Below are 12,550 nucleotides of genomic sequence, written 5' to 3'. Positions count from 1 at the left end.
TGTGGTGGACAGATCAGCTTGCCTTTCCTAAAAGCATTCAAAACCAAAGTTAAAGAAATAAAAACAATCTGTAGGCCAGACGAAGTTTGGAGTTCTGCTGTTTGCAATCTCTGAGTTAGATAATAATTCTCTCCCTCTCCGGTTTTCGTAGGTCTGTAGTCTTTGTTTCTTTGGCTTGAAGTCAAGATCTCTCAGCATCAGATTCTCCCCAGATTACAAATTGGGCACCTTTGGAAACTTCATTAATTCTTTTCATCACCAGAGAGCCCTTCCATAAATTAACTTATTCGTTGCACTCTTTATGTATTACTCATTGATTGCAGTCTTGAAGCTGCCTGACAACCTTATTCGTACTTGGAGAATTGAACAGAGTCTATAATATGAATTTTGGAGACATAAGACACTACAAGTGTGAATCAATTGAAGAAAGTAGCGCCAAATTTTAAGTTTATCTGGAGAAAAAGGATGTGTTTTAAGCTAGTTTTAAGCCATCCAAACTTAAAAAGAATCAGTGATTGTGTCCTCCTTTGCCATGATGTATCTTCAAAATGGAGATAAATTCTTAGGGCTTGAAAATCGGTAGCAGTGGGATGAATGAGGAAGGTAGCAATTTCCCTGCTTCAATGAAAACATTTCAGATTCGCTACATGTTAAAACACACCTGGAAACAAACTGTAATGAGCTCAGTAATCAGAATTTGGTTAAGATGGAGGAGGAGAAGAAAGCAAGAAGAGAAAAGCTTAAAGGAATTAAGTATGTCCTGGGTGAAGTGGTTCACTGGGTAGAGAAATGGCATTATCAATAACTGTCAAGAAGATTTAAACTCTGGGAAATAGAGCCAATTTCAGCTGGAATAAAGGAACACATCAGTAATGTAAGGAAAATAAATTCAAAGAATGTTTAAACTAATCCAAGCAAATGGCAACAAAATAAAAATAGATTCTTTAAAACAGTGTTGAAAGAAGAGCTCTTATGCCATTTTTTTAATCACCCCATTGGCTGTTAGTGCAACACCAAGCATGATGAGGGTACTCAACAAATTACCTGATTACCTGACATGTGAAATATTTAAAATAAACCGAATGTTGCTTTTAAAATTTTTCATCCGGAATAATTAGCCATTTCTAATTCTTACAAGTTCAGAATGACTCTCTTATCACCAGAACAGCTGGTGTCAGCATTTTTTATTGTGCTGAGTAACCACCAGGGCCCATGAATGGCAGAGTCTCTTTCCATGATCAACCCACCAATAAAGAGTTAATTGACGCCCTTTTCCATGCCCAGTCCTGAGATAGATTCCTTAAGAGCACTGAGCAGAATTTTCTTAAATAAATTAACTCAAAATTGACAATACAGTTATGATAAAATGAATAGTTTATGGGTCTTGAAACATAATCATACCAACTTGCAAAGCTCGTTTGTTATGCATGTAAGAAGGCAATAAACCCAAATTAGCTATGTACCTCAGTCATGATTATCATTTAATATATTTGCAACTAAGATGGATGCTTAGGTTAGTCACGAGAAGAGGAAAAACTAAACTGGTGTGGAAAGTTTGGCTTTTTTAAATCATAGCTGTTTAAACAGTATATGGAAAATATAGGAGTTGCTCTATCTTTCAAGGTTGAAGATAATTTTTCCCGTAAAATTATAGTCAGACTGAGACTAAGCACGGGTGATCTAAAGCAAAGAAAAATGTAAAAATAATGGAAGATTGTGTGTGTGTGTTGGGGTGGCAGTATTTAGGGCTTAGTGAGTATTTTATTTTACTCTGTTTTGTTTCTGTTGGTTTTAATTTTTAAATGTAACCAAGAATACGACACAAATTTGATACAAAAGTTATAAGATGCTAAATATCTGCTTGAAAAGTGGGAAATTTTATTTACAATAATAGCCCTGGATTACATGGGTAGTTCGCCTCCTGCAGATACAAAGACAAACCCATCCTTATTCAGCATCTTTATTCAGCATCTCATCTTTATCCAGCATCCCAGTCCGGGTGGTACACAATGCAGGCTAGAGTGGAGAATGAGGGAACTAAACTCTGGAGACGACCAGGGCAGGCATTTTCTCTGCAAGTGAAGAAGAATGAAAGAAGTGGCTGGGTAAATGGCAATTCCATTTCTACCATCAGCCACCTACTCTTGGCCTGAATGCCTTGTCTGTGTGCTTCATAGCAGTTGGTGGTGGGAGGGGGTATTAAGCAATGAGCATTAGATTTGTTGCAGGAAGGGAGACCCCTTCCAGGGCCCAAGAGTGGGCTCTTAACACTCAAAAATGAATTGTCTGAGGAGACACACGTACTGACAAAGCAAAAGACTTTACTAGGAAGGGGCGCCTGGGCGGAGATCGTGGGGTTAGGGAACCCGGGAGAACTGCTCTGGCTCGTGGCTCACAGTCTCAGGTTTTACGGTCATGGGGTTAGTTTCCGGGTTGTCTCTGGCCAGTCATCTTGCTTGTTGCCCATATCTGGTCTGACTCAGCATCCTTCCGGGTGGCATGCGCCTCTCTCAGCCAAGATGGATTCCAGCAAGAAGGATTCTGGGAGGTTGGTAGGATATGTTATGGGCTGGCATCTCCTCCCTCCTTTCCACCCCTCTCGAATTCTCCCGGTTAGTTTTCGGTGGTAGCACCGTGCAAGCACCGTGTTCCTTATCGGGACCTCCTGTTGTGAGACAGCCCAGGCAAGTGGTTACCATCGTGCCTGGCCAAGGCGGGCGGTTTTGGTCAGCGTTTCCCTAACAGATCCACCGCGCACAGGGCTGCCATACAGAAGCTGCAGTATTTTGACTAGAATCCCAAATGACACTCTATTTTTATTCCATAATAGATATCCATTAAGCACTTACGATGGTCCAGGCACCTTTCAGACACCAGAAACTGTCAAATAAAAAAACAATTCCAGATTTATTTAAGAGAGACTATTCAGAAAGATTATTGCAAGGGAGGAAAAGAATTATTGCAGTAGGAGAAGAGGAATATTACAATAGAAAGGAAGCTGTGGCCATAAGATCTGTGAATACCTCAACGGTTAAACAAGGGTTTTTCTTTTACAGGGAGGAGTGAAAAGGCTAGAAAGAATCTGTGTGGGAGAGTGGGGTGAAGGAGTGGTCTGATCAGACAGTAGATCAGAGAACAGTTTACCCTGCAGCCAACGTATTCTCACCCGCCTGCTGGCTCAGGATGAGGGTGGGCTACAGTTCAGTGGTCTCGGGGAAGGAGAGAATATTAACCAAAGTTTGGTTAATAAATATTTCGATCCAATTGCTCAATAGAGACAAGTAGTTCAGCTAGTCATTTATAAGGCAAAGAATAGAAACTTGGAAGGTCTGTGTCTTAGCATCCATGAACTAAGTCATTTTGGGGAAGGATGGTTCTTTTTTTTTAATAACATCTTTTTTGGAGTATAATTTCTTTACAATGGTGTGTTAGTTTCTGTTTTATAACAAAGTGAATCAGCTATACGTACACATATATCTCCATATCCCCTCCCTCTTGCGTCTGTCTCCCACTCTCCCTATTCCACCCCTCTGGGTGGTCACAAAGCACCGAGCTGATCTCCCTGTGCTATGCGGCTGCTTCCCACTAGCTATCTACCTTACGTTTGGTAGTGTATATATGTCCATGCCTCTCTCTCACTTCGTCCCAGCTTATCCTTCCCCCTGCCCGTGTCCTCAAGTCCATTCTCTACATCTGCGTCTTTATTCCTGTCCTGCCCCTAGGTTCTTCAGAACCATTTTTTGTTTGGTTGGGTTTTTTTAGATTCCACATATATGTGTTAGCGTACGGTATTTGCTTTTCTCTTTCTTACTTCACTCTGTATGACAGGCTCTAGGTCAATCCACCTCACTACAAATAACTCAATTTCATTTCTTTCAATGGCTGAGTAATATTCCATTGTATATATGTGCCACATCTTCTTTATCCATTCATCTGTCGATGGATAAAGGTTGACAGGTTGCTTAGGTTGCTTCCCTGTCCTGGCTATTGTAAATAGTGCTGCAATGAACATTGTGGTACATGACTCTTTTTGAATTATGGTTTTCTCAGGGTATACGCCCAGTAGTGGCATTGCTGGGTCATATGGTAATTCTATTTTCAGCTTTTTAAGGACCCTCCATACTGTTCTCCATAGTGGCTGTATCAATTTACATTCCCACCAACAGTGCAAGGGGGGGTTCCTTTTTCTCCACACCCTCTCCAGCATTTTTTGCTTGTAGATTTTTTGATGATGGCCATTCTGACTGGTGTGAAGTGATATCTCATTGTAGTTTTGATTTGCATTTCTCTAATGATTAGTGATGTTGAGCATTCTTTCATGTGTTTGTTGGCAGTCTGTGTATCTTCTCTGGAGAAATGTCTGTTTAGGTCTTCTGCCCATTTTTGGATTGGGTGGTTTGTTTTTTTTTGATATTGAGCTGCAGGAGCTGCTTGTATATTTTGGAGATTAATCCTTTGTCAGTTGCTTCATTTGCAAATATTTTCTCCCATTCTGAGGGCTGTCTTTTGGTTTTGTTTATGGTTTCCTTTGCTGTGCAAAAGCTATTAAGTTTCATTAGGTCCCATTTGTTTATTTTTGTTTTTATTTCCGTTTCTTTAGGACGTGGGTCACAAAGGATCTTGCTGTGATTTATGTCAGAGAGTGTTCTGCCTATGTTTTCCTCTAAGATTTTCATAGTGTCTGGCCTTACATTTAGGTCTTTAATCCATTTTGAGTTTATTTTTGTATATGGCGTTAGGGCTTGTTCTAATTTCATTCTTTTACATGCAACTGTCCAGTTTTCCCAGCACCCCTTACTGAAGAGGCTGTCTTTTCTCCATTGTATATTCTTGCCTCCTTTGTCAAAGATAAGGTGACCATATGTGCGTGGGTTTATCTCTGGGCTTTCTGTCCTGTTCCATTGATCTATCTTTCTGTTTTTGTGCCAGTTCCACAATGTCCTGATTACTGTAGCTTTGTAGTATAGTCTGAAGTCTGGGAGCCTGATTCCTCCAACTCCATTTTTCTTTCTCAAGATTCCTTTGCTATTTGGGGTCTTTCTGTTTCCATAAAAATTGTGAATTTTTTGTTCTAATTCTGTGAAAAATGCCATTGGTAGTTTGATAAGGATTGCAATGAATCTGCAGATTGCTTTGGGTAGTATAGTCATTTTCACAATGTTGATTCTTCCAGTCAAGAACATGGTATATCTCTCCATCTGTTTGTATCATCTTTAATTTCTTTCATCAGTGCCTTAAGAGTTTTCTGCATACAGGTCTTTTGTCTCCTTAGGTAGGTTTATTCTTAGATATTTTATTTCTTTTGTTGCAATGGTAAATGGGAGTGTTTCCTTAATTCCTTTTACAGATATTTCATCATTAGCATATAGGAATGCAAGAGATTTCTGTGCATTAATTTTGTATCTTGCTACTTTACCAAATTCATTGATTAGCTCTAGTAGTTTTCTAATGGCATCTTTAGGATTCCATATGTATAGTATCATGTCATCTGCAAACGATGACAGTTTTACTTTTTTCTTTTCCGATTTGGATTCCTTTTATTTCTTTTTCTTCTGTGATTGCTGTGGCTAAAACTTCCAAAACTATGTTGAATAATAGCGGTGAGAGTGGTCAACCTTGTCTTGTTCCTGATTTTAGTGGAAATGGTTTCAGTTTTTCACCATTGAGAATGATGTTGGCTGTGGGTTTGTCATATATGGCCTTTATTATGTTGAGGTAAGTTCCCTCTATGCCTACTTTCTGGAGAGTTTTTTCAAAAATGGGTGTTGAATTTTGTCAAAAGCTTTTTCTGCATCTATTGAGATTATCATACGGTTTTTATCCTTCAATTTGTTAATATGGTGTATCACATTGATTGATTTGCATATATTGAAGAATCCTTCCATTCCTGGGATAAACCCCACTTGATCATGGTGTATGATGAAGGATGGTTCTTTGCAAGCAAATCATTTCTCAAATACAAAGGATGGGGGGATTTCTTAGACTTTACTGTTTTCCAGGCTCTCAAGCATCAGGTAAAGTTTAGCACTGTCAGATGGCAACAAAGTAGACAAAGTGGGTCCTCGCAGTCAAGGACCTGAGATTCCATGGGATGAAATGAACAGGGACCTCTAGGCCTGTCCATTAATATGGTCGTTTCAGATCCTGCTAAGCCTATGAAGAAAAGAGGAGGATATGACGATGGTGGGCAGTGACTGGTAGAGGAGGCCTCTGATGGTGGAGACAAGAGAAGGTCTCCTAGAAGACATGCCATTTGAGCTGAGAATTAAGTGATGCAGATGAGCCATCATGGCAGCTAGACCATCCTGAATGAGGTAGGGAACAGGAATAAGATTGGAAAGGAAAGCAGGACTAGAACAGGTGGGACTTGCAGGTAAGGAGCCCAAACTCTGGTTGCTCTGCCGAGGATGGACAGAGCAGAGGGAGAGCAAAGACAGGGAGGCGAGTAGGAAGGGCCCGGGAATTCTGCAGAGCTGGAGTGATGGTCTGGACTGGGGTTGTGGTACTGGGATAGTGAAAAGTCATCCAGTTTAAGGTATGCTTTGGAAGTAGAGCTAATGAAATTTAGATAAGGCATGAGGAAATGATAACAACAGCAAACCCTTCCATAGAACCTACAACGCTCTAGGCACCATTGTGAGTGCTTGATGTGTACTAACATATGTCTTATCTTCACCAAAAAACATGAAGAGATAGATAGGTACTGTATGGTTCCCATTTTCAGATAAGGAAACTGAGGCACAGAACGATAAAGTAATTTATCCAAAGTCACAGAGCTAATAAGCGGCAGAGCTGAGATTTGAACCCTGGTAGGCTCCAGGGCAGAGTCTAGCATGCATGATTCCTGTAATTTTGATCTGAGCTATTGGTCCTGCCATTGGTTGAAATATTTAAGGCTCGGTGGGAAGTGGACTTGAAGAGGAGATCAATGGCTCAGTATAGGCCATGTTAATTTTCTAGTACCTGTTAGATAACCAAGTGACAGTACTGAAAATTTAACTGGGTATATGTTTGGAGCTCGGGGAAAGTTTCAATTTGGAGCTGTAACTTCCAGCATCTTCAGCATATAGATGGCATTCAACACCACAGGATTAAATGAGATCACCTCAGGGTTTGGGGGTGGGAGAGGAGAAAAAGACAAGATCTGGACCCTGGGCAGGTCAGAGGTGTAGAAGCTACACCACTGGCTTTGAGCCTCTATTCGAGTTTTCCTGATTTCGGCATGAGGATATCTGTTCTGATGCCTCCTTCTCATACTCTTGCAGCTTGAAAAGAAACTCTGAAGTAAGCTGGAAGTTAATTTGCAATTTATTGGGGGCGGACTATCTCTCTGTGTATAGAAAATCTCATTCTTGATCACTATGAGAATGACCGCTTGCTCAAGCTAAGATACCGCTTTGTTAACGTGTAGGAGACCTACTAGCACTGGAGCCCTAGACTATTTGAAATGTAAAAGACCGAGTTGCAGTTTACTAAATGGTTTCCTATCTCCCATCCTCTTTGACCTTCACACACACCCCAGGAGGTAAGCAGGCCACTGATGATGATGACCCTTAGCTGGTGAGAGTCTGATGTTTGAGAGACGAAATTACTTGCTTAGGGCTATACTGTTGAGTAGCAGAACTGGGATTCAGACCCACATCATGTGCTACCAAATCCTTTGCCCCCTTCAGCGGCACCAAGCCTGCTCAGCACGGCCAGTGTACTTCGTTACATTTGCAACTCCCATTCATTCTGTCAAAAGACAAAGGTAGAAACGCAAACATTTAACTTTATCTCTCCTACTAGCCAAAATGTCCAAGTGTTGCTAATATTGAATCCCAGGACATCATGGGTTATAGATAAGAGCCCATAAAAGGAGTCAGACAGGAACTGGGCAGACGGCCAACATCTGCAGAGGGCGATCGGCCCAGTCGGGCTTCATTACTTTGTTAAACATGAATTCTCCAAGCATGCAGCACACCCATTTCCATATGTAAATATAAAACGATGTGTAAAAGTCAACCAAAAATAATCTGTGGGTTTTTTTAAAACATAATTGTGTATTTGCGATATTACAAATAATTGAGAGTTGATATTCAAAGAAAAGCATGTAGGTAGAAAACAACAATATGTAAAACCCATCCCCTGTCCTCTGTGTGCTGGTGAAATGGGCAGGGACTTTTAGCAGAAATCTTAAGCAAATTATAGCAAATATGAGTTGGTTTTTAGTACCTGTGCCAGCCAAGCTGACTCTTTAACAAAGGATTCTTCTGGGTCATTTTTCACCTGTCAAGATTCCCGGGGAGGTGTCTCTCTCTTGTCCCCCCCCTTTCAAATGCCAGCTGATTCAGTCACTAGAACGTTCATTTACCTTCCTGCTTTGAGACAGTACAGCACAGCAGGTTTAACTAAATTGCCAATAAGACCATCTTAAATTACTGGTACCTCCACCTCCACCCCTTGCAGCACCTCCAGCGGGAGCAGGTGTGACGGGCTTTCAGAGCAACAAGTGTTCTTTGCTACCGTTGCTCTGAACCCTCTGGCAGACACCAGTCAGGAAAGGACAAGTCAAGGACAAGGAACCGGAGGGTGAGAGTACCCGGAACACTGGCCACCCTGTCACCCGACACTGCCTGCAGCCTGGGAGGCCGAAAATCATATACGAGGGGGAACTTGTCTGAACGCGGCATGGGCTCTGGTTGGCAGAGGAAGGCCACCTGATCTCTATCTTTCCAGATGCTGATGTCAAAGACAAGTTCAGCAGATGTGCTGTCACTGACACGATGCCATCCTCTGACCTCAAAACAAAGAAAAAAATCCCTCTGAATTCTCACCAGACATGCCTGTGAACCCGTACAGCTGATGGGTGAGTACTATCTTCCTGGACAGTCGAGCAGCATCCTACGACATGCTTTAAAAACGCAAGGCAGTGAGAACCGCTGTCAAAAGGTGAAAGAAAGAGAAGAAGCAGTGATTAGACACAACAAGAGAGCATCCCTTGTCTGAAAAATGTGAACTGTGGCATCCTCCCTTTCGCCAGGGCTTTCTGTCTCTCTGGATTGGTGCAGTGGACAAGGACGTTGTGCAGAGACCTCTCCTGAACCCCAACCTGGCCCCAAACTATATCCTTTCTACTCTCCTCTTTTAGTTTATTTATAATTCCTCTGAAATTAACTTTATTACTCAAGGGATAGTTAGCCTGTATGGGATTCTAAAACAGTATGGAGTTAGCCAATGCCTCACAACCTCTTTCACATCAGCACACTCAGAACAAATGACAGTATTTGGAAAACACAGCAAGGGAAATGGAGGAGGCTGGCCAAGGGTCCCTGGGCCACCCCCTGGGAAGCAGTATCTGAGCACACATCACTTGGAAGCACTGACTTAGATCAGGGAGCTCAAGCCACAGGTACTTGATTCTTGTAGGACAGGAAAACATGCAAGACTCACTTTTATGATATTATCAGGGCGCCAGCATGTAGATTCTGGGGTCCAGTACTTCCATCCTAGAGCTACTGAATCCAAATTCAAGTAGGCGGGGAGATCTGGGGATCTGAATTTATGCAAGCTCCTCGTGTCGTCTTCATGCGGGTTAAGGCTGCAAACCTCTGTGTTTGGTGTCTCCATTCTCATCACCCTTACTTCCTCCCCAGCATCCCTTACTTCTCTCCCGTATCCACTTCCTGGCTGGGGTGTTTCCTCTGGGGAGCTAGCACTTCCACATTAAGATAGTAGAAGAAAGAAAGAAAAAAGACTCAGCAGAACTAAACGCAGAACTTGGGTGCTCAGAGGCTGTCGGTACGTTTGAGCTGGACCGGAAAGGACCCCTCACTTTCCACACAAGACCCGAGGGCCCTGAAGATCAGAACTCCCACCCCTCCCCCAGCTCTTATTAACCAACAGCTTCACCAGAGGGGTAAAGAAAGAAATGACGCATCCCTGGCATGGCGAAGTGGGAAGGAGAGAGAGGGGTAAAAATACTTCTTCCCACTCAGCTGGTGTATGGGAAGAAGAGGCCCGGAGAACAGCTGCTTGCTGGCAAGCTAAAGGAAAAGGCAGAACGCGGTCTGGTTCCTTCCTTTGGACTGTGCGTTGGCCTTTTCACCTAATAGTCAGACTTGTTTACAGGCACGTGGGCTCTCAGATGTCCCTGACCTTTCAGATGTTACAGACACAGCCCAGGGCGCCACAGTTAATCTAAGGAAGCAATTCTAAGCACTTTCCTAACTCTCTGGCTATTCATATCCTTTATAAAAGGCAGGGGTTGGACACCCTAATAAGTAAGGTCTAGCACCTAAGTGCACAGATAACGATTAAAAACAGGGATCTGCCGCCCCAGTTTAGCTGGGCGAGGGGGCAGGGGAGAGGTGCCAGTCACGCTGACAGCACAAGGAGGAGGAGAAAGCAGAAAAGGGGGCTCGATCGTGTGCTCTGGGCAGAGACCACATTCGTGTGAAGGGAGGGATCAGGTGGGCGTAGAGTTACCGCAGAGCCGCACCTCGGCCACCCCGCCAAGGCGACGATACAGCAGCCCCTCCTGTAAGCTTGGTGCTGCAGCTGGGGAGCTGGGGCCAGAGCACCCCTGCATGCAGCGATGCAGTGCCGTGCCGACGGCTGCAGCCCGGGCTGCCTGCGGCACCGGCACCGGGCTGCTCACATCTGCTGTTCACCGTCAACACCCGTGCAGCTGCGCACGGTGCCGAGTGCTCTCCGGAGCCCCGTGAATGTGTGTTCACAAAGGCTAAGCTAGAAGATGCCGTTGAATGCACAGGCGATGCTTCCTGAGGCAGGCTATTGGAATCTCTCTCCTCGGGATGGCTATGACCACATGCTGCCTGCACTGTCTCGCTCTTCCGTTACCACATCTCTGGTTTTGCCCTCAGCACCTCGGCTGCCGTTTCTGTCAAGTTTAACCCAACCCCACCCAGGACTGCACATAATAACCGCCTTCCACCAATGTTCCCATCGAGGAAGATACCACGATAGCGATTCCTTCCTAGAGAGAATTATCTTTGCGCTTAAGGGTTACCCGATCTGCTGTGTTTTGGGGACTTCCAATAGGCCAAGGTCAGGAACCCCTCTGATGTTGTGATTTATACAGTATATACTAGCCAATGTGCTTTAGTGCCATGACTGCCATAAAATAGTCCCTCTGTGGGTGACGCTACCTCTCATGTGAGCGGTTTCGCCCAAATGGAAAACCTACCTAGGAAAGACAGTTTGACTTTCCAGGTATTTAAGCAATAGTTAAATTGGGAGTGTATTTCATTTTTTTTTAAACACAGACGTTGACTAAAATGCTGTACAGTAAGTCCCCTACATACGAACCTTCAAGTTGTGAACTTTCAAAGATGCGACCGTGCATTCCGTCACCATCAGGCGTGAGTGAAATTAAACCTCGCCCTCCGTCTGCTATTGCTGATGACCCTTCAGCTCTACCGTCTCCCGCCTCCCCTCCCTCCTCCAGTCAGTAACTCTTCTCGCCCGTTCACTCGATGCCAGCCCGTGCCGGCTGTTGTGCTGCACTGCTGTACTTTGCAAGGGACTGCACTGTGAGATTAAAAAGGTTTATTTTTTGTTTTTTATGTATTATTTATGTGAAAAGTATTACAAACCTATTACAGTACAGTACTATATAGCCAATTGTGTTAGTTGGCTACCTAGGCTAACTTTGTTGGACTTACGAACGAATTGGACAAACCCACTCTCGGAACCGAACTCACACGTATGTAGGGGACTTACTGTAAATAGTCTGGCTGTAGAATTCTTGACTACGCCTGGCTTAGGAATCTTTAATATGCAATTTTTCAGACATTGGAAGTTTTTAAATGTTTTATACCTGCTGCGCCCCAGAGTTAGGGACTCTGCATTGCTCTCCTACTCTAGGTTTACACTAGAGCTTTGGAACGTGTCAAATGAAACCGAAGTTCGGCATTGCTTTTCTTCAAAGCATTCTATTGTGCAGAATAAACTCTTACGGGAACAAGAATGTTAATTATGTAATAATTTCACTAGACAAGCAAAGAGCAATTCTAATCTAAGTAATGTCTCCTTATACCTCCCTTTTATGACATAAACACAGTGGCGATTTTGAATGCACTTACCAAGGATGTTCTCTATGGTTTAGGTGAAAGCCATTCAGCTGCTCCAGGCAAGGACAGCAGTAAGTAACAGCTGTGTCTGTGCTGGCGTCACGGGTATAATGCCTGGGTCACAGGGGTGAGAACTGATTCTGCTGGGCTTGTGCTTCATGGGATGCTTCTGTCTCTTGGTGCCCACCCCTTCCCCGGGCCACCTTTGTTAAGTATGATTTGGCTCAAACCTGATTCAAAGTGGTCCTCCTGGTGTGTACGCACTTGTTCAATAATATGAGACAACATTTTCTTCTCCTCTCCTTGCCAGGTGCATGACACTGGTTTGGACTTTCTAGGATGTAGGAGAAAAGAAATCTTTTAAAATATACAATAATCAATTCTTTGGAAAACTGAGTTGGGCTGCGTTCTTGCTGAACGTTCTTATGTTGACTACTGAAATACCAAGATTTTCTTTCTTTGCATTTGGTTAATTA

General features: G+C 43.3%; 1 long non-coding RNA gene across 1 annotated transcript; it reads right to left on the bottom strand.

Moving 5' to 3' along the window:
- Positions 1-1,862: 1,862 nt before the first annotated feature.
- On the bottom strand, positions 1,863-10,171 carry LOC132508163 (uncharacterized). Its single transcript, XR_009536459.1, has 3 exons — positions 9,433-10,171; positions 8,817-8,921; positions 1,863-2,072 (listed from the first exon to the last, which is right to left on the bottom strand). It is a non-coding gene; the product is annotated as an uncharacterized LOC132508163 (long non-coding RNA).
- Between the last annotated feature and the right edge of the window lie 2,379 nt (positions 10,172-12,550).

The sequence above is a fragment of the Lagenorhynchus albirostris genome, chromosome 17 (genome assembly GCF_949774975.1).
Source record: "Lagenorhynchus albirostris chromosome 17, mLagAlb1.1, whole genome shotgun sequence".
NCBI lineage: Eukaryota > Metazoa > Chordata > Mammalia > Artiodactyla > Delphinidae > Lagenorhynchus > Lagenorhynchus albirostris.
The sequence above is the reverse complement of the archived record's forward strand: the minus strand, read 5'-3'. Positions and strand labels throughout refer to the sequence as shown.